Source organism: Macaca mulatta, chromosome 7 (genome assembly GCF_049350105.2).
Source record: "Macaca mulatta isolate MMU2019108-1 chromosome 7, T2T-MMU8v2.0, whole genome shotgun sequence".
Taxonomy (NCBI): Eukaryota; Metazoa; Chordata; class Mammalia; order Primates; family Cercopithecidae; genus Macaca; species Macaca mulatta.
In genome coordinates, this window is record NC_133412.1 from 564053 (window position 1) to 590080 (window position 26028).

The window sequence follows — 26028 nt, forward strand, 5'->3', positions numbered from 1 at the left end:
GATCGGGCTCCCAGCCGCCACCCCCGGCCCGCCCCCCTGGCTTCTGGGAGCCCCATCGCCGGGGGTGCAGGCACCCCCCGCGATCGGGCTCCCAGCCGCCACCCCCGGCCCGCCCCCCTGGCTTCTGGGAGCCCCATCGCCGGGGGTGCAGGCACCCCCCGCGATCGGGCTCCCAGCCGCCACCCCCGGCCCGCCCCCCTGGCTCCTGGGAGCCCCATCGCCGGGGGTGCAGGCGCCCCCCGCGATCGGGCTCCCAGCCGCCACCCCCGGCCCGCCCCCCTGGCTCCTGGGAGCCCCATCGCCGGGGGTGCAGGCGCCCCCCGCGATCGGGCTCCCAGCCGCCACCCCCGGCCCGCCCCCCTGGCTCCTGGGAGCCCCATCGCCGGGGGTGCAGGCGCCCCCCGCGATCGGGCTCCCAGCCGCCACCCCCGGCCCGCCCCCCTGGCTCCTGGGAGCCCCATCGCCGGGGGTGCAGGCGCCCCCCGCGATCGGGCTCCCAGCCGCCACCCCCGGCCCGCCCCCCGGGCTCCTGGGAGCCCCATCGCCGGGGGTGCAGGCGCCCCCCGCGATCGGGCTCCCAGCCGCCACCCCCGGCCCGCCCCCCGGGCTCCTGGGAGCCCCATCGCCGGGGGTGCAGGCGCCCCCCGCGATCGGGCTCCCAGCCGCCACCCCCGGCCCGCCCCCCGGGCTCCTGGGAGCCCCATCGCCGGGGGTGCAGGCGCCCCCCGCGATCGGGCTCCCAGCCGCCACCCCCGGCCCGCCCCCCGGGCTCCTGGGAGCCCCATCGCCGGGGGTGCAGGCGCCCCCCGCGATCGGGCTCCCAGCCGCCACCCCCGGCCCGCCCCCCGGGCTCCTGGGAGCCCCATCGCCGGGGGTGCAGGCGCCCCCCGCGATCGGGCTCCCAGCCGCCACCCCCGGCCCGCCCCCCGGGCTCCTGGGAGCCCCATCGCCGGGGGTGCAGGCGCCCCCCGCGATCGGGCTCCCAGCCGCCACCCCCGGCCCGCCCCCCGGGCTCCTGGGAGCCCCATCGCCGGGGGTGCAGGCGCCCCCCGCGATCGGGCTCCCAGCCGCCACCCCCGGCCCGCCCCCCGGGCTCCTGGGAGCCCCATCGCCGGGGGTGCAGGCGCCCCCCGCGATCGGGCTCCCAGCCGCCACCCCCGGCCCGCCCCCCGGGCTCCTGGGAGCCCCATCGCCGGGGGTGCAGGCGCCCCCCGCGATCGGGCTCCCAGCCGCCACCCCCGGCCCGCCCCCCGGGCTCCTGGGAGCCCCATCGCCGGGGGTGCAGGCGCCCCCCGCGATCGGGCTCCCAGCCGCCACCCCCGGCCCGCCCCCCGGGCTCCTGGGAGCCCCATCGCCGGGGGTGCAGGCGCCCCCCGCGATCGGGCTCCCAGCCGCCACCCCCGGCCCGCCCCCCGGGCTCCTGGGAGCCCCATCGCCGGGGGTGCAGGCGCCCCCCGCGATCGGGCTCCCAGCCGCCACCCCCGGCCCGCCCCCCGGGCTCCTGGGAGCCCCATCGCCGGGGGTGCAGGCGCCCCCCGCGATCGGGCTCCCAGCCGCCACCCCCGGCCCGCCCCCCGGGCTCCTGGGAGCCCCATCGCCGGGGGTGCAGGCGCCCCCCGCGATCGGGCTCCCAGCCGCCACCCCCGGCCCGCCCCCCGGGCTCCTGGGAGCCCCATCGCCGGGGGTGCAGGCGCCCCCCGCGATCGGGCTCCCAGCCGCCACCCCCGGCCCGCCCCCCGGGCTCCTGGGAGCCCCATCGCCGGGGGTGCAGGCGCCCCCCGCGATCGGGCTCCCAGCCGCCACCCCCGGCCCGCCCCCCGGGCTCCTGGGAGCCCCATCGCCGGGGGTGCAGGCGCCCCCCGCGATCGGGCTCCCAGCCGCCACCCCCGGCCCGCCCCCGGGCTCCTGGGAGCCCCATCGCCGGGGGTGCAGGCGCCCCCCGCGATCGGGCTCCCAGCCGCCACCCCCGGCCCGCCCCCCGGGCTCCTGGGAGCCCCATCGCCGGGGGTGCAGGCGCCCCCCGCGATCGGGCTCCCAGCCGCCACCCCCGGCCCGCCCCCCGGGCTCCTGGGAGCCCCATCGCCGGGGGTGCAGGCGCCCCCCGCGATCGGGCTCCCAGCCGCCACCCCCGGCCCGCCCCCCGGGCTCCTGGGAGCCCCATCGCCGGGGGTGCAGGCGCCCCCCGCGATCGGGCTCCCAGCCGCCACCCCCGGCCCGCCCCCCGGGCTCCTGGGAGCCCCATCGCCGGGGGTGCAGGCGCCCCCCGCGATCGGGCTCCCAGCCGCCACCCCCGGCCCGCCCCCCGGGCTCCTGGGAGCCCCATCGCCGGGGGTGCAGGCGCCCCCCGCGATCGGGCTCCCAGCCGCCACCCCCGGCCCGCCCCCCGGGCTCCTGGGAGCCCCATCGCCGGGGGTGCAGGCGCCCCCCGCGATCGGGCTCCCAGCCGCCACCCCCGGCCCGCCCCCCGGGCTCCTGGGAGCCCCATCGCCGGGGGTGCAGGCGCCCCCCGCGATCGGGCTCCCAGCCGCCACCCCCGGCCCGCCCCCGGGCTCCTGGGAGCCCCATCGCCGGGGGTGCAGGCGCCCCCCGCGATCGGGCTCCCAGCCGCCACCCCCGGCCCGCCCCCCGGGCTCCTGGGAGCCCCATCGCCGGGGGTGCAGGCGCCCCCCGCGATCGGGCTCCCAGCCGCCACCCCCGGCCCGCCCCCCGGGCTCCTGGGAGCCCCATCGCCGGGGGTGCAGGCGCCCCCCGCGATCGGGCTCCCAGCCGCCACCCCCGGCCCGCCCCCCGGGCTCCTGGGAGCCCCATCGCCGGGGGTGCAGGCGCCCCCCGCGATCGGGCTCCCAGCCGCCACCCCCGGCCCGCCCCCCGGGCTCCTGGGAGCCCCATCGCCGGGGGTGCAGGCGCCCCCCGCGATCGGGCTCCCAGCCGCCACCCCCGGCCCGCCCCCCGGGCTCCTGGGAGCCCCATCGCCGGGGGTGCAGGCGCCCCCCGCGATCGGGCTCCCAGCCGCCACCCCCGGCCCGCCCCCCGGGCTCCTGGGAGCCCCATCGCCGGGGGTGCAGGCGCCCCCCGCGATCGGGCTCCCAGCCGCCACCCCCGGCCCGCCCCCCGGGCTCCTGGGAGCCCCATCGCCGGGGGTGCAGGCGCCCCCCGCGATCGGGCTCCCAGCCGCCACCCCCGGCCCGCCCCCGGGCTCCTGGGAGCCCCATCGCCGGGGGTGCAGGCGCCCCCCGCGATCGGGCTCCCAGCCGCCACCCCCGGCCCGCCCCCCGGGCTCCTGGGAGCCCCATCGCCGGGGGTGCAGGCGCCCCCCGCGATCGGGCTCCCAGCCGCCACCCCCGGCCCGCCCCCCGGGCTCCTGGGAGCCCCATCGCCGGGGGTGCAGGCGCCCCCCGCGATCGGGCTCCCAGCCGCCACCCCCGGCCCGCCCCCCGGGCTCCTGGGAGCCCCATCGCCGGGGGTGCAGGCGCCCCCCGCGATCGGGCTCCCAGCCGCCACCCCCGGCCCGCCCCCCGGGCTCCTGGGAGCCCCATCGCCGGGGGTGCAGGCGCCCCCCGCGATCGGGCTCCCAGCCGCCACCCCCGGCCCGCCCCCGGGCTCCTGGGAGCCCCATCGCCGGGGGTGCAGGCGCCCCCCGCGATCGGGCTCCCAGCCGCCACCCCCGGCCCGCCCCCGGGCTCCTGGGAGCCCCATCGCCGGGGGTGCAGGCGCCCCCCGCGATCGGGCTCCCAGCCGCCACCCCCGGCCCGCCCCCCGGGCTCCTGGGAGCCCCATCGCCGGGGGTGCAGGCGCCCCCCGCGATCGGGCTCCCAGCCGCCACCCCCGGCCCGCCCCCCGGGCTCCTGGGAGCCCCATCGCCGGGGGTGCAGGCGCCCCCCGCGATCGGGCTCCCAGCCGCCACCCCCGGCCCGCCCCCCGGGCTCCTGGGAGCCCCATCGCCGGGGGTGCAGGCGCCCCCCGCGATCGGGCTCCCAGCCGCCACCCCCGGCCCGCCCCCCGGGCTCCTGGGAGCCCCATCGCCGGGGGTGCAGGCGCCCCCCGCGATCGGGCTCCCAGCCGCCACCCCCGGCCCGCCCCCCGGGCTCCTGGGAGCCCCATCGCCGGGGGTGCAGGCGCCCCCCGCGATCGGGCTCCCAGCCGCCACCCCCGGCCCGCCCCCCGGGCTCCTGGGAGCCCCATCGCCGGGGGTGCAGGCGCCCCCCGCGATCGGGCTCCCAGCCGCCACCCCCGGCCCGCCCCCCGGGCTCCTGGGAGCCCCATCGCCGGGGGTGCAGGCGCCCCCCGCGATCGGGCTCCCAGCCGCCACCCCCGGCCCGCCCCCCGGGCTCCTGGGAGCCCCATCGCCGGGGGTGCAGGCGCCCCCCGCGATCGGGCTCCCAGCCGCCACCCCCGGCCCGCCCCCCGGGCTCCTGGGAGCCCCATCGCCGGGGGTGCAGGCGCCCCCCGCGATCGGGCTCCCAGCCGCCACCCCCGGCCCGCCCCCCGGGCTCCTGGGAGCCCCATCGCCGGGGGTGCAGGCGCCCCCCGCGATCGGGCTCCCAGCCGCCACCCCCGGCCCGCCCCCCGGGCTCCTGGGAGCCCCATCGCCGGGGGTGCAGGCGCCCCCCGCGATCGGGCTCCCAGCCGCCACCCCCGGCCCGCCCCCCGGGCTCCTGGGAGCCCCATCGCCGGGGGTGCAGGCGCCCCCCGCGATCGGGCTCCCAGCCGCCACCCCCGGCCCGCCCCCCGGGCTCCTGGGAGCCCCATCGCCGGGGGTGCAGGCGCCCCCCGCGATCGGGCTCCCAGCCGCCACCCCCGGCCCGCCCCCCGGGCTCCTGGGAGCCCCATCGCCGGGGGTGCAGGCGCCCCCCGCGATCGGGCTCCCAGCCGCCACCCCCGGCCCGCCCCCGGGCTCCTGGGAGCCCCATCGCCGGGGGTGCAGGCGCCCCCCGCGATCGGGCTCCCAGCCGCCACCCCCGGCCCGCCCCCGGGCTCCTGGGAGCCCCATCGCCGGGGGTGCAGGCGCCCCCCGCGATCGGGCTCCCAGCCGCCACCCCCGGCCCGCCCCCCGGGCTCCTGGGAGCCCCATCGCCGGGGGTGCAGGCGCCCCCCGCGATCGGGCTCCCAGCCGCCACCCCCGGCCCGCCCCCCGGGCTCCTGGGAGCCCCATCGCCGGGGGTGCAGGCGCCCCCCGCGATCGGGCTCCCAGCCGCCACCCCCGGCCCGCCCCCCGGGCTCCTGGGAGCCCCATCGCCGGGGGTGCAGGCGCCCCCCGCGATCGGGCTCCCAGCCGCCACCCCCGGCCCGCCCCCCGGGCTCCTGGGAGCCCCATCGCCGGGGGTGCAGGCGCCCCCCGCGATCGGGCTCCCAGCCGCCACCCCCGGCCCGCCCCCCGGGCTCCTGGGAGCCCCATCGCCGGGGGTGCAGGCGCCCCCCGCGATCGGGCTCCCAGCCGCCACCCCCGGCCCGCCCCCCGGGCTCCTGGGAGCCCCATCGCCGGGGGTGCAGGCGCCCCCCGCGATCGGGCTCCCAGCCGCCACCCCCGGCCCGCCCCCCGGGCTCCTGGGAGCCCCATCGCCGGGGGTGCAGGCGCCCCCCGCGATCGGGCTCCCAGCCGCCACCCCCGGCCCGCCCCCCGGGCTCCTGGGAGCCCCATCGCCGGGGGTGCAGGCGCCCCCCGCGATCGGGCTCCCAGCCGCCACCCCCGGCCCGCCCCCCGGGCTCCTGGGAGCCCCATCGCCGGGGGTGCAGGCGCCCCCCGCGATCGGGCTCCCAGCCGCCACCCCCGGCCCGCCCCCCGGGCTCCTGGGAGCCCCATCGCCGGGGGTGCAGGCGCCCCCCGCGATCGGGCTCCCAGCCGCCACCCCCGGCCCGCCCCCCGGGCTCCTGGGAGCCCCATCGCCGGGGGTGCAGGCGCCCCCCGCGATCGGGCTCCCAGCCGCCACCCCCGGCCCGCCCCCCGGGCTCCTGGGAGCCCCATCGCCGGGGGTGCAGGCGCCCCCCGCGATCGGGCTCCCAGCCGCCACCCCCGGCCCGCCCCCCGGGCTCCTGGGAGCCCCATCGCCGGGGGTGCAGGCGCCCCCCGCGATCGGGCTCCCAGCCGCCACCCCCGGCCCGCCCCCCGGGCTCCTGGGAGCCCCATCGCCGGGGGTGCAGGCGCCCCCCGCGATCGGGCTCCCAGCCGCCACCCCCGGCCCGCCCCCCGGGCTCCTGGGAGCCCCATCGCCGGGGGTGCAGGCGCCCCCCGCGATCGGGCTCCCAGCCGCCACCCCCGGCCCGCCCCCCGGGCTCCTGGGAGCCCCATCGCCGGGGGTGCAGGCGCCCCCCGCGATCGGGCTCCCAGCCGCCACCCCCGGCCCGCCCCCCGGGCTCCTGGGAGCCCCATCGCCGGGGGTGCAGGCGCCCCCCGCGATCGGGCTCCCAGCCGCCACCCCCGGCCCGCCCCCCGGGCTCCTGGGAGCCCCATCGCCGGGGGTGCAGGCGCCCCCCGCGATCGGGCTCCCAGCCGCCACCCCCGGCCCGCCCCCCGGGCTCCTGGGAGCCCCATCGCCGGGGGTGCAGGCGCCCCCCGCGATCGGGCTCCCAGCCGCCACCCCCGGCCCGCCCCCCGGGCTCCTGGGAGCCCCATCGCCGGGGGTGCAGGCGCCCCCCGCGATCGGGCTCCCAGCCGCCACCCCCGGCCCGCCCCCCGGGCTCCTGGGAGCCCCATCGCCGGGGGTGCAGGCGCCCCCCGCGATCGGGCTCCCAGCCGCCACCCCCGGCCCGCCCCCCGGGCTCCTGGGAGCCCCATCGCCGGGGGTGCAGGCGCCCCCCGCGATCGGGCTCCCAGCCGCCACCCCCGGCCCGCCCCCCGGGCTCCTGGGAGCCCCATCGCCGGGGGTGCAGGCGCCCCCCGCGATCGGGCTCCCAGCCGCCACCCCCGGCCCGCCCCCCGGGCTCCTGGGAGCCCCATCGCCGGGGGTGCAGGCGCCCCCCGCGATCGGGCTCCCAGCCGCCACCCCCGGCCCGCCCCCCGGGCTCCTGGGAGCCCCATCGCCGGGGGTGCAGGCGCCCCCCGCGATCGGGCTCCCAGCCGCCACCCCCGGCCCGCCCCCCGGGCTCCTGGGAGCCCCATCGCCGGGGGTGCAGGCGCCCCCCGCGATCGGGCTCCCAGCCGCCACCCCCGGCCCGCCCCCCGGGCTCCTGGGAGCCCCATCGCCGGGGGTGCAGGCGCCCCCCGCGATCGGGCTCCCAGCCGCCACCCCCGGCCCGCCCCCCGGGCTCCTGGGAGCCCCATCGCCGGGGGTGCAGGCGCCCCCCGCGATCGGGCTCCCAGCCGCCACCCCCGGCCCGCCCCCCGGGCTCCTGGGAGCCCCATCGCCGGGGGTGCAGGCGCCCCCCGCGATCGGGCTCCCAGCCGCCACCCCCGGCCCGCCCCCCGGGCTCCTGGGAGCCCCATCGCCGGGGGTGCAGGCGCCCCCCGCGATCGGGCTCCCAGCCGCCACCCCCGGCCCGCCCCCCGGGCTCCTGGGAGCCCCATCGCCGGGGGTGCAGGCGCCCCCCGCGATCGGGCTCCCAGCCGCCACCCCCGGCCCGCCCCCCGGGCTCCTGGGAGCCCCATCGCCGGGGGTGCAGGCGCCCCCCGCGATCGGGCTCCCAGCCGCCACCCCCGGCCCGCCCCCCGGGCTCCTGGGAGCCCCATCGCCGGGGGTGCAGGCGCCCCCCGCGATCGGGCTCCCAGCCGCCACCCCCGGCCCGCCCCCCGGGCTCCTGGGAGCCCCATCGCCGGGGGTGCAGGCGCCCCCCGCGATCGGGCTCCCAGCCGCCACCCCCGGCCCGCCCCCCGGGCTCCTGGGAGCCCCATCGCCGGGGGTGCAGGCGCCCCCCGCGATCGGGCTCCCAGCCGCCACCCCCGGCCCGCCCCCCGGGCTCCTGGGAGCCCCATCGCCGGGGGTGCAGGCGCCCCCCGCGATCGGGCTCCCAGCCGCCACCCCCGGCCCGCCCCCCGGGCTCCTGGGAGCCCCATCGCCGGGGGTGCAGGCGCCCCCCGCGATCGGGCTCCCAGCCGCCACCCCCGGCCCGCCCCCCGGGCTCCTGGGAGCCCCATCGCCGGGGGTGCAGGCGCCCCCCGCGATCGGGCTCCCAGCCGCCACCCCCGGCCCGCCCCCCGGGCTCCTGGGAGCCCCATCGCCGGGGGTGCAGGCGCCCCCCGCGATCGGGCTCCCAGCCGCCACCCCCGGCCCGCCCCCCGGGCTCCTGGGAGCCCCATCGCCGGGGGTGCAGGCGCCCCCCGCGATCGGGCTCCCAGCCGCCACCCCCGGCCCGCCCCCCGGGCTCCTGGGAGCCCCATCGCCGGGGGTGCAGGCGCCCCCCGCGATCGGGCTCCCAGCCGCCACCCCCGGCCCGCCCCCCGGGCTCCTGGGAGCCCCATCGCCGGGGGTGCAGGCGCCCCCCGCGATCGGGCTCCCAGCCGCCACCCCCGGCCCGCCCCCGGGCTCCTGGGAGCCCCATCGCCGGGGGTGCAGGCGCCCCCCGCGATCGGGCTCCCAGCCGCCACCCCCGGCCCGCCCCCCGGGCTCCTGGGAGCCCCATCGCCGGGGGTGCAGGCGCCCCCCGCGATCGGGCTCCCAGCCGCCACCCCCGGCCCGCCCCCCGGGCTCCTGGGAGCCCCATCGCCGGGGGTGCAGGCGCCCCCCGCGATCGGGCTCCCAGCCGCCACCCCCGGCCCGCCCCCCGGGCTCCTGGGAGCCCCATCGCCGGGGGTGCAGGCGCCCCCCGCGATCGGGCTCCCAGCCGCCACCCCCGGCCCGCCCCCCGGGCTCCTGGGAGCCCCATCGCCGGGGGTGCAGGCGCCCCCCGCGATCGGGCTCCCAGCCGCCACCCCCGGCCCGCCCCCCGGGCTCCTGGGAGCCCCATCGCCGGGGGTGCAGGCGCCCCCCGCGATCGGGCTCCCAGCCGCCACCCCCGGCCCGCCCCCCGGGCTCCTGGGAGCCCCATCGCCGGGGGTGCAGGCGCCCCCCGCGATCGGGCTCCCAGCCGCCACCCCCGGCCCGCCCCCCGGGCTCCTGGGAGCCCCATCGCCGGGGGTGCAGGCGCCCCCCGCGATCGGGCTCCCAGCCGCCACCCCCGGCCCGCCCCCCGGGCTCCTGGGAGCCCCATCGCCGGGGGTGCAGGCGCCCCCCGCGATCGGGCTCCCAGCCGCCACCCCCGGCCCGCCCCCCGGGCTCCTGGGAGCCCCATCGCCGGGGGTGCAGGCGCCCCCCGCGATCGGGCTCCCAGCCGCCACCCCCGGCCCGCCCCCCGGGCTCCTGGGAGCCCCATCGCCGGGGGTGCAGGCGCCCCCCGCGATCGGGCTCCCAGCCGCCACCCCCGGCCCGCCCCCCGGGCTCCTGGGAGCCCCATCGCCGGGGGTGCAGGCGCCCCCCGCGATCGGGCTCCCAGCCGCCACCCCCGGCCCGCCCCCCGGGCTCCTGGGAGCCCCATCGCCGGGGGTGCAGGCGCCCCCCGCGATCGGGCTCCCAGCCGCCACCCCCGGCCCGCCCCCCGGGCTCCTGGGAGCCCCATCGCCGGGGGTGCAGGCGCCCCCCGCGATCGGGCTCCCAGCCGCCACCCCCGGCCCGCCCCCCGGGCTCCTGGGAGCCCCATCGCCGGGGGTGCAGGCGCCCCCCGCGATCGGGCTCCCAGCCGCCACCCCCGGCCCGCCCCCGGGCTCCTGGGAGCCCCATCGCCGGGGGTGCAGGCGCCCCCCGCGATCGGGCTCCCAGCCGCCACCCCCGGCCCGCCCCCCGGGCTCCTGGGAGCCCCATCGCCGGGGGTGCAGGCGCCCCCCGCGATCGGGCTCCCAGCCGCCACCCCCGGCCCGCCCCCCGGGCTCCTGGGAGCCCCATCGCCGGGGGTGCAGGCGCCCCCCGCGATCGGGCTCCCAGCCGCCACCCCCGGCCCGCCCCCCGGGCTCCTGGGAGCCCCATCGCCGGGGGTGCAGGCGCCCCCCGCGATCGGGCTCCCAGCCGCCACCCCCGGCCCGCCCCCGGGCTCCTGGGAGCCCCATCGCCGGGGGTGCAGGCGCCCCCCGCGATCGGGCTCCCAGCCGCCACCCCCGGCCCGCCCCCCGGGCTCCTGGGAGCCCCATCGCCGGGGGTGCAGGCGCCCCCCGCGATCGGGCTCCCAGCCGCCACCCCCGGCCCGCCCCCCGGGCTCCTGGGAGCCCCATCGCCGGGGGTGCAGGCGCCCCCCGCGATCGGGCTCCCAGCCGCCACCCCCGGCCCGCCCCCCGGGCTCCTGGGAGCCCCATCGCCGGGGGTGCAGGCGCCCCCCGCGATCGGGCTCCCAGCCGCCACCCCCGGCCCGCCCCCCGGGCTCCTGGGAGCCCCATCGCCGGGGGTGCAGGCGCCCCCCGCGATCGGGCTCCCAGCCGCCACCCCCGGCCCGCCCCCCGGGCTCCTGGGAGCCCCATCGCCGGGGGTGCAGGCGCCCCCCGCGATCGGGCTCCCAGCCGCCACCCCCGGCCCGCCCCCCGGGCTCCTGGGAGCCCCATCGCCGGGGGTGCAGGCGCCCCCCGCGATCGGGCTCCCAGCCGCCACCCCCGGCCCGCCCCCCGGGCTCCTGGGAGCCCCATCGCCGGGGGTGCAGGCGCCCCCCGCGATCGGGCTCCCAGCCGCCACCCCCGGCCCGCCCCCCGGGCTTCTGGGAGCCCCATCGCCGGGGGTGCAGGCGCCCCCCGCGATCGGGCTCCCAGCCGCCACCCCCGGCCCGCCCCCCGGGCTTCTGGGAGCCCCATCGCCGGGGGTGCAGGCGCCCCCCGCGATCGGGCTCCCAGCCGCCACCCCCGGCCCGCCCCCCTGGCTTCTGGGAGCCCCATCGCCGGGGGTGCAGGCGCCCCCCGCGATCGGGCTCCCAGCCGCCACCCCCGGCCCGCCCCCCTGGCTTCTGGGAGCCCCATCGCCGGGGGTGCAGGCGCCCCCCGCGATCGGGCTCCCAGCCGCCACCCCCGGCCCGCCCCCCTGGCTTCTGGGAGCCCCATCGCCGGGGGTGCAGGCGCCCCCCGCGATCGGGCTCCCAGCCGCCACCCCCGGCCCGCCCCCCTGGCTTCTGGGAGCCCCATCGCCGGGGGTGCAGGCGCCCCCCGCGATCGGGCTCCCAGCCGCCACCCCCGGCCCGCCCCCCTGGCTTCTGGGAGCCCCATCGCCGGGGGTGCAGGCGCCCCCCGCGATCGGGCTCCCAGCCGCCACCCCCGGCCCGCCCCCCTGGCTTCTGGGAGCCCCATCGCCGGGGGTGCAGGCGCCCCCCGCGATCGGGCTCCCAGCCGCCACCCCCGGCCCGCCCCCCTGGCTTCTGGGAGCCCCATCGCCGGGGGTGCAGGCGCCCCCCGCGATCGGGCTCCCAGCCGCCACCCCCGGCCCGCCCCCTGGCTTCTGGGAGCCCCATCGCCGGGGGTGCAGGCGCCCCCCGCGATCGGGCTCCCAGCCGCCACCCCCGGCCCGCCCCCCTGGCTTCTGGGAGCCCCATCGCCGGGGGTGCAGGCGCCCCCCGCGATCGGGCTCCCAGCCGCCACCCCCGGCCCGCCCCCCTGGCTTCTGGGAGCCCCATCGCCGGGGGTGCAGGCGCCCCCCGCGATCGGGCTCCCAGCCGCCACCCCCGGCCCGCCCCCCTGGCTTCTGGGAGCCCCATCGCCGGGGGTGCAGGCGCCCCCCGCGATCGGGCTCCCAGCCGCCACCCCCGGCCCGCCCCCCTGGCTTCTGGGAGCCCCATCGCCGGGGGTGCAGGCACCCCCGGCGATCGGGCTCCCAGCCGCCACCCCCGGCCCGCCCCCCTGGCTTCTGGGAGCCCCATCGCCGGGGGTGCAGGCACCCCCGGCGATCGGGCTCCCAGCCGCCACCCCCGGCCCGCCCCCCTGGCTTCTGGGAGCCCCATCGCCGGGGGTGCAGGCACCCCCGGCGGTCGGGCTCCCAGCCGCCACCCCCGGCCCGCCCCCCTGGCTTCTGGGAGCCCCATCGCCGGGGGTGCAGGCACCCCCGGCGGTCGGGCTCCCAGCCGCCACCCCCGGCCCGCCCCCCTGGCTTCTGGGAGCCCCATCGCCGGGGGTGCAGGCACCCCCGGCGGTCGGGCTCCCAGCCGCCACCCCCGGCCCGCCCCCCTGGCTTCTGGGAGCCCCATCGCCGGGGGTGCAGGCACCCCCGGCGGTCGGGCTCCCAGCCGCCACCCCCGGCCCGCCCCCCTGGCTTCTGGGAGCCCCATCGCCGGGGGTGCAGGCACCCCCGGCGGTCGGGCTCCCAGCCGCCACCCCCGGCCCGCCCCCCTGGCTTCTGGGAGCCCCATCGCCGGGGGTGCAGGCACCCCCGGCGGTCGGGCTCCCAGCCGCCACCCCCGGCCCGCCCCCCTGGCTTCTGGGAGCCCCATCGCCGGGGGTGCAGGCACCCCCGGCGGTCGGGCTCCCAGCCGCCACCCCCGGCCCGCCCCCCTGGCTTCTGGGAGCCCCATCGCCGGGGGTGCAGGCACCCCCGGCGGTCGGGCTCCCAGCCGCCACCCCCGGCCCGCCCCCCTGGCTTCTGGGAGCCCCATCGCCGGGGGTGCAGGCACCCCCGGCGGTCGGGCTCCCAGCCGCCACCCCCGGCCCGCCCCCCTGGCTTCTGGGAGCCCCATCGCCGGGGGTGCAGGCACCCCCGGCGGTCGGGCTCCCAGCCGCCACCCCCGGCCCGCCCCCCTGGCTTCTGGGAGCCCCATCGCCGGGGGTGCAGGCACCCCCCGCGGTCGGGCTCCCAGCCGCCACCCCCGGCCCGCCCCCCTGGCTTCTGGGAGCCTTGTGGACCCCCAGCCTCTTTCTCATATTCTGAGTAATATCATCTCACCTTCGGAACATTTTCAACTCCTTCTCAGACGATTGTACACCCCCAGTGTGCACAACCTCAGAGGGAGTAACCCCCTCTCTATTAGGAGTCACATCAGCCTCTTCCCCCTGAATATTCAGAACAGTATCCCACCGTTGTTTCTACTTCCAGTGAAACTGATTGTCATATCCTCCTCTCCCAAGCAGAAGTTGGAAACTCTCTCACGGGGGGTGTACACCGTTGTGATATAGAAATGAACATCGTCCTCTCCCGGGTTTACATCAGGAGCAAGTCTGTTAATCATTAATATTAATAATTATATTGATATTAATAATAATTATTGATATTAATGATCACAATAAAGAGAGTAAAAATGAATACTGGTTTAAAAGGTTAACCATTTGTAATCATAATTATTAGTAATATCACTATTAATAATAATATTAGGATATTAGCAATTAATGTGACTTAACTCAATACCCAGTGATGCTGGGAATACAATAATGATTAGTATTAGGAACTAATAATATTATTTGATGACATGAATATTAATAATTAATTGAAAGCAGGCATTATCATGTATTGAAAATCATTATCCATAATTAATAATGGTATCTTATGAATTTTTAGTATCATTGATAATGATTAAAATCGATCATTGATGATTAATAATCATATTATTATTCCTCATTCCACAGGAAGTGTAAACCTACTTGTGATGCTGTTCTTAATAACCAGGGTCGGAAAGCAGGACTTTAGTTTTAATATCGCAGTAGGTGTACACTCACCACGTGACACTGATCCTAATATGAACGGGGGTAGAGTATCACATGACTCCAATTATAGCAATGGATGGATAGCTACGCGGTAATATTGCTCCTAATATTCCCGGAAGAAGCCTTTGCTATTAGTCCGAATATGGCACTGAGGGGACAGTTTCTCTGAGATATAGTTCCTAGTATAAGGAGTTGGAGAGTATGATAATAATTCACAGGCTGTGTGCTCCCGCCCAGTGATATTGTAATTACTATCCTGGGAGGGAGAGGATGATATTGCACTCTGTACAGCAGGAGGCGTACACCCAGTCTGGGATATTGTTGTTAATATCCATGGAGGGGACAGGCTGATATTACTCGCAATGTGGCACACGGTGGACATTCACTCTGTTTCATCCTTCTCAATATTCCAAGGCCGAGAGACAGATATTAATCTCAGTATCACAGACACTGGACAACCCCTTGTGATACTCTTCCAAATATCCAGATCAGGTTGCCAGCAGCCACCCCCGGACGGCCCCCCTGGCTTCTGGGAGCCCCATCGCGGGGGGGTCAGGCACCCCCCACGATCGGGCTCCCAGCCGCCACCCCCGGCCCGCCCCCCTGGCTTCTGGGAGCCCCATCGCCGGGCGGTCAGGCACCCCCCGCGATCGGGCTCCCAGCCGCCACCCCCGGCCCGCCCCCCTGGCTTCTGGGAGCCCCATCGCCGGGGGTGCAGGCACGCCCCCCGATCGGGCTCCCAGCCGCCACCCCCGGACGGCCCCCCTGGCTTCTGGGAGCCCCATCGCGGGGGGGTCAGGCACCCCCCGCGATCGGGCTCCCAGCCGCCACCCCCGGCCCGCCCCCCTGGCTTCTGGGAGCCCCATCGCCGGGCGGTCAGGCACCCCCCGCGATCGGGCTCCCAGCCGCCACCCCCGGCCCGCCCCCCTGGCTTCTGGGAGCCCCATCGCCGGGGGTGCAGGCACGCCCCCCGATCGGGCTCCCAGCCGCCACCCCCGGCCCGCCCCCCTGGCTTCTGGGAGCCCCATCGCCGGGGGTGCAGGCACCCCCCGCGATCGGGCTCCCAGCCGCCACCCCCGGCCCGCCCCCCTGGCTTCTGGGAGCCCCATCGCCGGGGGTGCAGGCACCCCCCGCGATCGGGCTCCCAGCCGCCACCCCCGGCCCGCCCCCCTGGCTTCTGGGAGCCCCATCGCCGGGGGTGCAGGCACCCCCCGCGATCGGGCTCCCAGCCGCCACCCCCGGCCCGCCCCCTGGCTTCTGGGAGCCCCATCGCCGGGGGTGCAGGCACCCCCCGCGATCGGGCTCCCAGCCGCCACCCCCGGCCCGCCCCCCTGGCTTCTGGGAGCCCCATCGCCGCGGGGTCAGGCACGCCCCCCGATCGGGCTCCCAGCCGCCAACCCCGGCCCGCCCCCCTGGCTTCTGGGAGCCCCATCGCCGGGGGTGCAGGCACGCCCCCCGATCGGGCTCCTAGCCGCCACCCCCGGCCCGCCCCCCTGGCTTCTGGGAGCCCCATCGCCGGGGGTGCAGGCACCCCCCGCGATCGGGCTCCCAGCCGCCACCCCCTGCCCGCCCCCCTGGCTTCTGGGAGCCTTGTGGACCCCCAGCCTCTTTCTCATATTCTGAGTAATATCATCTCACCTTCGGAACATTTTCAACTCCTTCTCAGACGATTGTACACCCCCAGTGTGCACAACCTCAGAGGGAGTAACCCCCTCTCTATTAGGAGTCACATCAGCCTCTTCCTCCCTGAATATTCAGAACAGTATCCCACCGTTGTTTCTACTTCCAGTGAAACTGATTGTCATATCCTCCTCTCCCAAGCAGAAGTTGGAAACTCTCTCACGGGGGGTGTACACCGTTGTGATATAGAAATGAACATCGTCCTCTCCCGGGTTTACATCAGGAGCAAGTCTGTTAATCATTAATATTAATAATTATATTAATATTAATAATAATTATTGATATTAATGATCACAATAAAGAGAGTAAAAATGAATACTGGTTTAAAAGGTTAACCATTTGTAATCATAATTATTAGTAATATCACTATTAATAATAATATTAGGATATTAGCAATTAATGTGACTTAACTCAATACCCAGTGATGCTGGGAATACAATAATGATTAGTATTAGGAACTAATAATATTATTTGATGACATGAATATTAATAATTAATTGAAAGCAGGCATTATCATGTATTGAAAATCATTATCCATAATTAATAATGGTATCTTATGAATTTTTAGTATCATTGATAATGATTAAAATCGATCATTGATGATTAATAATCATATTATTATTCCTCATTCCACAGGAAGTGTAAACCTACTTGTGATGCTGTTCTTAATAACCAGGGTCGGAAAGCAGGACTTTAGTTTTAATATCGCAGTAGGTGTACACTCACCACGTGACACTGATCCTAATATGAACGGGGGTAGAGTATCACATGACTCCAATTATAGCAATGGATGGATAGCTACGCGGTAATATTGCTCCTAATATTCCCGGAAGAAGCCTTTGCTATTAGTCCGAATATGGCACTGAGGGGACAGTTTCTCTGAGATATAGTTCCTAGTATAAGGAGTTGGAGAGTATGATAATAATTCACAGGCTGTGTGCTCCCGCCCAGTGATATTGTAATTACTATCCTGGGAGGGAGAGGATGATATTGCACTCTGTACAGCAGGAGGCGTACACCCAGTCTGGGATATTGTTGTTAATATCCATGGAGGGGACAGGCTGATATTACTCGCAATGTGGCACACGGTGGACATTCACTCTGTTTCATCCTTCTCAATATTCCAAGGCCGAGAGACAGATATTAATCTCAGTATCACAGACACTGGACAACCCCTTGTGATACTCTTCCAAATATCCAGATCAGGTTGCCAGCAGCCACCCCCGGACGGCCCCCCTGGCTTCTGGGAGCCCCATCGCGGGGGGGTCAGGCACCCCCCGCGATCGGGCTCCCAGCCGCCACCCCCGGCCCGCCCCCCTGGCTTCTGGGAGCCCCATCGCCGGGCGGTCAGGCACCCCCCGCGATCGGGCTCCCAGCCGCCACCCCCGGCCCGCCCCCCTGGCTTCTGGGAGCCCCATCGCCGGGGGTGCAGGCACCCCCCGCGATCGGGCTCCCAGCCGCCACCCCCGGCCCGCCCCCCTGGCTTCTGGGAGCCCCATCGCCGGGGGTGCAGGCACCCCCCGCGATCGGGCTCCCAGCCGCCACCCCCGGCCCGCCCCCCTGGCTTCTGGGAGCCCCATCGCCGGGGGTGCAGGCACCCCCCGCGATCGGGCTCCCAGCCGCCACCCCCGGCCCGCCCCCCTGGCTTCTGGGAGCCCCATCGCCGGGGGTGCAGGCACCCCCCGCGATCGGGCTCCCAGCCGCCACCCCCGGCCCGCCCCCCTGGCTTCTGGGAGCCCCATCGCCGGGGGTGCAGGCACCCCCGGCGATCGGGCTCCCAGCCGCCAACCCCGGCCCGCCCCCCTGGCTTCTGGGAGCCCCATCGCCGGGGGTGCAGGCACCCCCCGCGATCGGGCTCCCAGCCGCCACCCCCGGCCCGCCCCCCTGGCTTCTGGGAGCCCCATCGCCGGGGGTGCAGGCACCCCCCGCGATCGGGCTCCCAGCCGCCACCCCCGGCCCGCCCCCCTGGCTTCTGGGAGCCCCATCGCCGGGGGTGCAGGCACCCCCCGCGATCGGGCTCCCAGCCGCCACCCCCGGCCCGCCCCCCTGGCTTCTGGGAGCCCCATCGCCGGGGGTGCAGGCACCCCCCGCGATCGGGCTCCCAGCCGCCACCCCCGGCCCGCCCCCCTGGCTTCTGGGAGCCCCATCGCCGGGGGTGCAGGCACCCCCCGCGATCGGGCTCCCAGCCGCCACCCCCGGCCCGCCCCCCTGGCTTCTGGGAGCCCCATCGCCGGGGGTGCAGGCACCCCCCGCGATCGGGCTCCCAGCCGCCACCCCCGGCCCGCCCCCCTGGCTTCTGGGAGCCTTGTGGACCCCCAGCCTCTTTCTCATATTCTGAGTAATATCATCTCACCTTCGGAACATTTTCAACTCCTTCTCAGACGATTGTACACCCCCAGTGTGCACAACCTCAGAGGGAGTAACCCCCTCTCTATTAGGAGTCACATCAGCCTCTTCCCCCTGAATATTCAGAACAGTATCCCACCGTTGTTTCTACTTCCAGTGAAACTGATTGTCATATCCTCCTCTCCCAAGCAGAAGTTGGAAACTCTCTCACGGGGGGTGTACACCGTTGTGATATAGAAATGAACATCGTCCTCTCCCGGGTTTACATCAGGAGCAAGTCTGTTAATCATTAATATTAATAATTATATTGATATTAATAATAATTATTGATATTAATGATCACAATAAAGAGAGTAAAAATGAATACTGGTTTAAAAGGTTAACCATTTGTAATCATAATTATTAGTAATATCACTATTAATAATAATATTAGGATATTAGCAATTAATGTGACTTAACTCAATACCCAGTGATGCTGGGAATACAATAATGATTAGTATTAGGAACTAATAATATTATTTGATGACATGAATATTAATAATTAATTGAAAGCAGGCATTATCATGTATTGAAAATCATTATCCATAATTAATAATGCTATCTTATGAATTTTTAGTATCATTGATAATGATTAAAATCGATCATTGATGATTAATAATCATATTATTATTCCTCATTCCACAGGAAGTGTAAACCTACTTGTGATGCTGTTCTTAATAACCAGGGTCGGAAAGCAGGACTTTAGTTTTAATATCGCAGTAGGTGTACACTCACCACGTGACACTGATCCTAATATGAACGGGGGTAGAGTATCACATGACTCCAATTATAGCAATGGATGGATAGCTACGCGGTAATATTGCTCCTAATATTCCCGGAAGAAGCCTTTGCTATTAGTCCGAATATGGCACTGAGGGGACAGTTTCTCTGAGATATAGTTCCTAGTATAAGGAGTTGGAGAGTATGATAATAATTCACAGGCTGTGTGCTCCCGCCCAGTGATATTGTAATTACTATCCTGGGAGGGAGAGGATGATATTGCACTCTGTACAGCAGGAGGCGTACACCCAGTCTGGGATATTGTTGTTAATATCCATGGAGGGGACAGGCTGATATTACTCGCAATGTGGCACACGGTGGACATTCACTCTGTTTCATCCTTCTCAATATTCCAAGGCCGAGAGACAGATATTAATCTCAGTATCACAGACACTGGACAACCCCTTGTGATACTCTTCCAAATATCCAGATCAGGTTGCCAGCAGCCACCCCCGGACGGCCCCCCTGGCTTCTGGGAGCCCCATCGCGGGGGGGTCAGGCACCCCCCGCGATCGGGCTCCCAGCCGCCACCCCCGGCCCGCCCCCCTGGCTTCTGGGAGCCCCATCGCCGGGCGGTCAGGCACCCCCCGCGATCGGGCTCCCAGCCGCCACCCCCGGCCCGCCCCCCTGGCTTCTGGGAGCCCCATCGCCGGGGGTGCAGGCACCCCCCGCGATCGGGCTCCCAGCCGCCACCCCCGGCCCGCCCCCCTGGCTTCTGGGAGCCCCATCGCCGGGGGTGCAGGCACCCCCGCGATCGGGCTCCCAGCCGCCACCCCCGGCCCGCCCCCCTGGCTTCTGGGAGCCCCATCGCCGGGGGTGCAGGCACCCCCCGCGATCGGGCTCCCAGCCGCCACCCCCGGCCCGCCCCCCTGGCTTCTGGGAGCCCCATCGCCGGGGGTGCAGGCACCCCCCGCGATCGGGCTCCCAGCCGCCACCCCCGGCCCGCCCCCCTGGCTTCTGGGAGCCCCATCGCCGGGGGTGCAGGCACCCCCGGCGATCGGGCTCCCAGCCGCCAACCCCGGCCCGCCCCCCTGGCTTCTGGGAGCCCCATCGCCGGGGGTGCAGGCACCCCCCGCGATCGGGCTCCCAGCCGCCACCCCCGGCCCGCCCCCCTGGCTTCTGGGAGCCCCATCGCCGGGGGTGCAGGCACCCCCCGCGATCGGGCTCCCAGCCGCCACCCCCGGCCCGCCCCCCTGGCTTCTGGGAGCCCCATCGCCGGGGGTGCAGGCACCCCCCGCGATCGGGCTCCCAGCCGCCACCCCCGGCCCGCCCCCCTGGCTTCTGGGAGCCACATCGCCGGGGGTGCAGGCACCCCCCGCGATCGGGCTCCCAGCCGCCACCCCCGGCCCGCCCCCCTGGCTTCTGGGAGCCCCATCGCCGGGGGTGCAGGCACCCCCCCCGATCGGGCTCCCAGCCGCCACCCCCGGCCCGCCCCCCTGGCTTCTGGGAGCCCCATCGCCGGGGGTGCAGGCACCCCCCGCGATCGGGCTCCCAGCCGCCACCCCCGGCCCGCCCCCCTGGCTTCTGGGAGCCCCATCGCCGGGGGTGCAGGCACCCCCCGCGATCGGGCTCCCAGCCGCCACCCCCGGCCCGCCCCCCTGGCTTCTGGGAGCCCCATCGCCGGGGGTGCAGGCACCCCCCGCGATCGGGCTCCCAGCCGCCACCCCCGGCCCGCCCCCCTGGCTTCTGGGAGCCCCATCGCCGGGGGTGCAGGCACCCCCCGCGATCGGGCTCCCAGCCGCCACCCCCGGCCCGCCCCCCTGGCTTCTGGGAGCCCCATCGCCGGGGGTGCAGGCACCCCCCGCGATCGGGCTCCCAGCCGCCACCCCCGGCCCGCCCCCCTGGCTTCTGGGAGCCCCATCGCCGGGGGTGCAGGCACCCCCCGCGATCGGGCTCCCAGCCGCCACCCCCGGCCCGCCCCCCTGGCTTCTGGGAGCCCCATCGCCGGGGGTGCAGGCACCCACCGCGATCGGGCTCCCAGCCGCCACCCCCGGCCCGCCCCCCTGGCTTCTGGGAGCCCCATCGCCGGGGGTGCAGGCACCCCCCGCGATCGGGCTCCCAGCCGCCACCCCCGGCCCGCCCCCCTGGCTTCTGGGAGCCCCATCGCCGCGGGGTCAGGCACGCCCCCCGATCGGGCTCCCAGCCGCCACCCCCGGCCCGCCCCCCTGGCTTCTGGGAGCCCCATCGCCGGGGGTGCAGGCACGCCCCCCGATCGGGCTCCTAGCCGCCACCCCCGGCCCGCCCCCCTGGCTTCTGGGAGCCCCATCGCCGGGGGTGCAGGCACCCCCCGCGATCGGGCTCCCAGCCGCCACCCCCTGCCCGCCCCCCTGGCTTCTGGGAGCCTTGTGGACCCCCAGCCTCTTTCTCATATTCTGAGTAATATCATCTCACCTTCGGAACATTTTCAACTCCTTCTCAGACGATTGTACACCCCCAGTGTGCACAACCTCAGAGGGAGTAACCCCCTCTCTATTAGGAGTCACATCAGCCTCTTCCTCCCTGAATATTCAGAACAGTATCCCACCGTTGTTTCTACTTCCAGTGAAACTGATTGTCATATCCTCCTCTCCCAAGCAGAAGTTGGAAACTCTCTCACGGGGGGTGTACACCGTTGTGATATAGAAATGAACATCGTCCTCTCCCGGGTTTACATCAGGAGCAAGTCTGTTAATCATTAATATTAATAATTATATTAATATTAATAATAATTATTGATATTAATGATCACAATAAAGAGAGTAAAAATGAATACTGGTTTAAAAGGTTAACCATTTGTAATCATAATTATTAGTAATATCACTATTAATAATAATATTAGGATATTAGCAATTAATGTGACTTAACTCAATACCCAGTGATGCTGGGAATACAATAATGATTAGTATTAGGAACTAATAATATTATTTGATGACATGAATATTAATAATTAATTGAAAGCAGGCATTATCATGTATTGAAAATCATTATCCATAATTAATAATGGTATCTTATGAATTTTTAGTATCATTGATAATGATTAAAATCGATCATTGATGATTAATAATCATATTATTATTCCTCATTCCACAGGAAGTGTAAACCTACTTGTGATGCTGTTCTTAATAACCAGGGTCGGAAAGCAGGACTTTAGTTTTAATATCGCAGTAGGTGTACACTCACCACGTGACACTGATCCTAATATGAACGGGGGTAGAGTATCACATGACTCCAATTATAGCAATGGATGGATAGCTACGCGGTAATATTGCTCCTAATATTCCCGGAAGAAGCCTTTGCTATTAGTCCTAATATGGCACTGAGGGGACAGTTTCTCTGAGATATAGTTCCTAGTATAAGGAGTTGGAGAGTATGATAATAATTCACAGGCTGTGTGCTCCCGCCCAGTGATATTGTAATTACTATCCTGGGAGGGAGAGGATGATATTGCACTCTGTACAGCAGGAGGCGTACACCCAGTCTGGGATATTGTTGTTAATATCCATGGAGGGGACAGGCTGATATTACTCGCAATGTGGCACACGGTGGACATTCACTCTGTTTCATCCTTCTCAATATTCCAAGGCCGAGAGACAGATATTAATCTCAGTATCACAGACACTGGACAACCCCTTGTGATACTCTTCCAAATATCCAGATCAGGTTGCCAGCAGCCACCCCCGGACGGCCCCCCTGGCTTCTGGGAGCCCCATCGCGGGGGGGTCAGGCACCCCCCGCGATCGGGCTCCCAGCCGCCACCCCCGGCCCGCCCCCCTGGCTTCTGGGAGCCCCATCGCCGGGCGGTCAGGCACCCCCCGCGATCGGGCTCCCAGCCGCCACCCCCGGCCCGCCCCCCTGGCTTCTGGGAGCCCCATCGCCGAGGGGTCAGGCACGCCCCCCGATCGGGCTCCCAGCCGCCAACCCCGGCCCGCCCCCCTGGCTTCTGGGAGCCCCATCGCCGGGGGTGCAGGCACCCCCCGCGATCGGGCTCCCAGCCGCCACCCCCGGCCCGCCCCCCTGGCTTCTGGGAGCCCCATCGCCGGGGGTGCAGGCACCCCCCGCGATCGGGCTCCCAGCCGCCACCCCCGGCCCGCCCCCCTGGCTTCTGGGAGCCCCATCGCCGGGGGTGCAGGCACCCCCCGCGATCGGGCTCCCAGCCGCCACCCCCGGCCCGCCCCCCTGGCTTCTGGGAGCCCCATCGCCGGGGGTGCAGGCACCCCCCGCGATCGGGCTCCCAGCCGCCACCCCCGGCCCGCCCCCCTGGCTTCTGGGAGCCCCATCGCCGGGGGTGCAGGCACCCCCCGCGATCGGGCTCCCAGCCGCCACCCCCGGCCCGCCCCCCTGGCTTCTGGGAGCCCCATCGCCGGGGGTGCAGGCACCCCCCGCGATCGGGCTCCCAGCCGCCACCCCCGGCCCGCCCCCCTGGCTTCTGGGAGCCCCATCGCCGGGGGTGCAGGCACCCCCCGCGATCGGGCTCCCAGCCGCCACCCCCGGCCGGCCCCCCTGGCTTCTGGGAGCCCCATCGCCGGGGGTGCAGGCACCCCCCGCGATCGGGCTCCCAGCCGCCACCCCCGGCCCGCCCCCCTGGCTTCTGGGAGCCCCATCGCCGGGGGTGCAGGCACCCCCGGCGATCGGGCTCCCAGCCGCCACCCCCGGCCCGCCCCCCTGGCTTCTGGGAGCCCCATCGCCGGGGGTGCAGGCACCCCCCGCGATCGGGCTCCCAGCCGCCACCCCCGGCCCGCCCCCCTGGCTTCTGGGAGCCTTGTGGACCCCCAGCCTCTTTCTCATATTCTGAGTAATATCATCTCACCTTCGGAACATTTTCAACTCCTTCTCAGACGATTGTACACCCCCAGTGTGCACAACCTCAGAGGGAGTAACCCCCTCTCTATTAGGAGTCACATCAGCCTCTTCCCCCTGAATATTCAGAACAGTATCCCACCGTTGTTTCTACTTCCAGTGAAACTGATTGTCATATCCTCCTCTCCCAAGCAGAAGTTGGAAACTCTCTCACGGGGGGTGTACACCGTTGTGATATAGAAATGAACATCGTCCTCTCCCGGGTTTACATCAGGAGCAAGTCTGTTAATCATTAATATTAATAATTATATTGATATTAATAATAATTATTGATATTAATGATCACAATAAAGAGAGTAAAAATGAATACTGGTTTAAAAGGTTAACCATTTGTAATCATAATTATTAGTAATATCACTATTAATAATAATATTAGGATATTAGCAATTAATGTGACTTAACTCAATACCCAGTGATGCTGGGAATACAATAATGATTAGTATTAGGAACTAATAATATTATTTGATGACATGAATATTAATAATTAATTGAAAGCAGGCATTATCATGTATTGAAAATCATTATCCATAATTAATAATGGTATCTTATGAATTTTTAGTATCATTGATAATGATTAAAATCGATCATTGATGATTAATAATCATATTATTATTCCTCATTCCACAGGAAGTGTAAACCTACTTGTGATGCTGTTCTTAATAACCAGGGTCGGAAAGCAGGACTTTAGTTTTAATATCGCAGTAGGTGTACACTCACCACGTGACACTGATCCTAATATGAACGGGGGTAGAGTATCACATGACTCCAATTATAGCAATGGATGGATAGCTACGCGGTAATATTGCTCCTAATATTCCCGGAAGAAGCCTTTGCTATTAGTCCGAATATGGCACTGAGGGGACAGTTTCTCTGAGATATAGTTCCTAGTATAAGGAGTTGGAGAGTATGATAATAATTCACAGGCTGTGTGCTCCCGCCCAGTGATATTGTAATTACTATCCTGGGAGGGAGAGGATGATATTGCACTCTGTACAGCAGGAGGCGTACACCCAGTCTGGGATATTGTTGTTAATATCCATGGAGGGGACAGGCTGATATTACTCGCAATGTGGCACACGGTGGACATTCACTCTGTTTCATCCTTCTCAATATTCCAAGGCCGAGAGACAGATATTAATCTCAGTATCACAGACACTGGACAACCCCTTGTGATACTCTTCCAAATATCCAGATCAGGTTGCCAGCAGCCACCCCCGGACGGCCCCCCTGGCTTCTGGGAGCCCCATCGCGGGGGGGTCAGGCACCCCCCACGATCGGGCTCCCAGCCGCCACCCCCGGCCCGCCCCCCTGGCTTCTGGGAGCCCCATCGCCGGGCGGTCAGGCACCCCCCGCGATCGGGCTCCCAGCCGCCACCCCCGGCCCGCCCCCCTGGCTTCTGGGAGCCCCATCGCCGGGGGTGCAGGCACGCCCCCCGATCAGGCTCCCAGCCGCCACCCCCGGCCCGCCCCCCTGGCTTCTGGGAGCCCCATCGCCGGGGGTGCAGGCACCCCCCGCGATCGGGCTCCCAGCCGCCACCCCCGGCCCGCCCCCTGGCTTCTGGGAGCCCCATCGCCGGGGGTGCAGGCACCCCCCGCGATCGGGCTCCCAGCCGCCACCCCCGGCCCGCCCCCCTGGCTTCTGGGAGCCCCATCGCCGTGGGGTCAGGCACGCCCCCCGATCGGGCTCCCAGCCGCCACCCCCGGCCCGCCCCCCTGGCTTCTGGGAGCCCCATCGCCGGGGGTGCAGGCACCCCCCGCGATCGGGCTCCCAGCCGCCACCCCCGGCCCGCCCCCCTGGCTTCTGGGAGCCCCATCGCCGGGGGTGCAGGCACCCCCCGCGATCGGGCTCCCAGCCGCCACCCCCGGCCCGCCCCCCTGGCTTCTGGGAGCCCCATCGCCGGGGGGTCAGGCACGCCCCCCGATCGGGCTCCCAGCCGCCACCCCCGGCCCGCCCCCCTGGCTTCTGGGAGCCCCATCGCCGGGGGTGCAGGCACCCCCCGCGATCGGGCTCCCAGCCGCCACCCCCGGCCCGCCCCCCTGGCTTCTGGGAGCCCCATCGCCGGGGGTGCAGGCACCCCCCGCGATCGGGCTCCCAGCCGCCACCCCCGGCCCGCCCCCCTGGCTTCTGGGAGCCCCATCGCCGGGGGTGCAGGCACCCCCCGCGATCGGGCTCCCAGCCGCCACCCCCGGCCCGCCCCCCTGGCTTCTGGGAGCCCCATCGCCGGGGGTGCAGGCACCCCCCGCGATCGGGCTCCCAGCCGCCACCCCCGGCCCGCCCCCCTGGCTTCTGGGAGCCCCATCGCCGGGGGTGCAGGCACCCCCCGCGATCGGGCTCCCAGCCGCCACCCCCGGCCCGCCCCCCTGGCTTCTGGGAGCCCCATCGCCGGGGGTGCAGGCACCCCCCGCGATCGGGCTCCCAGCCGCCACCCCCGGCCCGCCCCCCTGGCTTCTGGGAGCCCCATCGCCGGGGGTGCAGGCACCCCCCGCGATCGGGCTCCCAGCCGCCACCCCCGGCCCGCCCCCCTGGCTTCTGGGAGCCCCATCGCCGGGGGTGCAGGCACCCCCCGCGATCGGGCTCCCAGCCGCCACCCCCGGCCCGCCCCCCTGGCTTCTGGGAGCCCCATCGCCGGGGGTGCAGGCACCCCCCGCGATCGGGCTCCCAGCCGCCACCCCCGGCCCGCCCCCCTGGCTTCTGGGAGCCCCATCGCCGGGGGTGCAGGCACCCCCCGCGATCGGGCTCCCAGCCGCCACCCCCGGCCCGCCCCCCTGGCTTCTGGGAGCCCCATC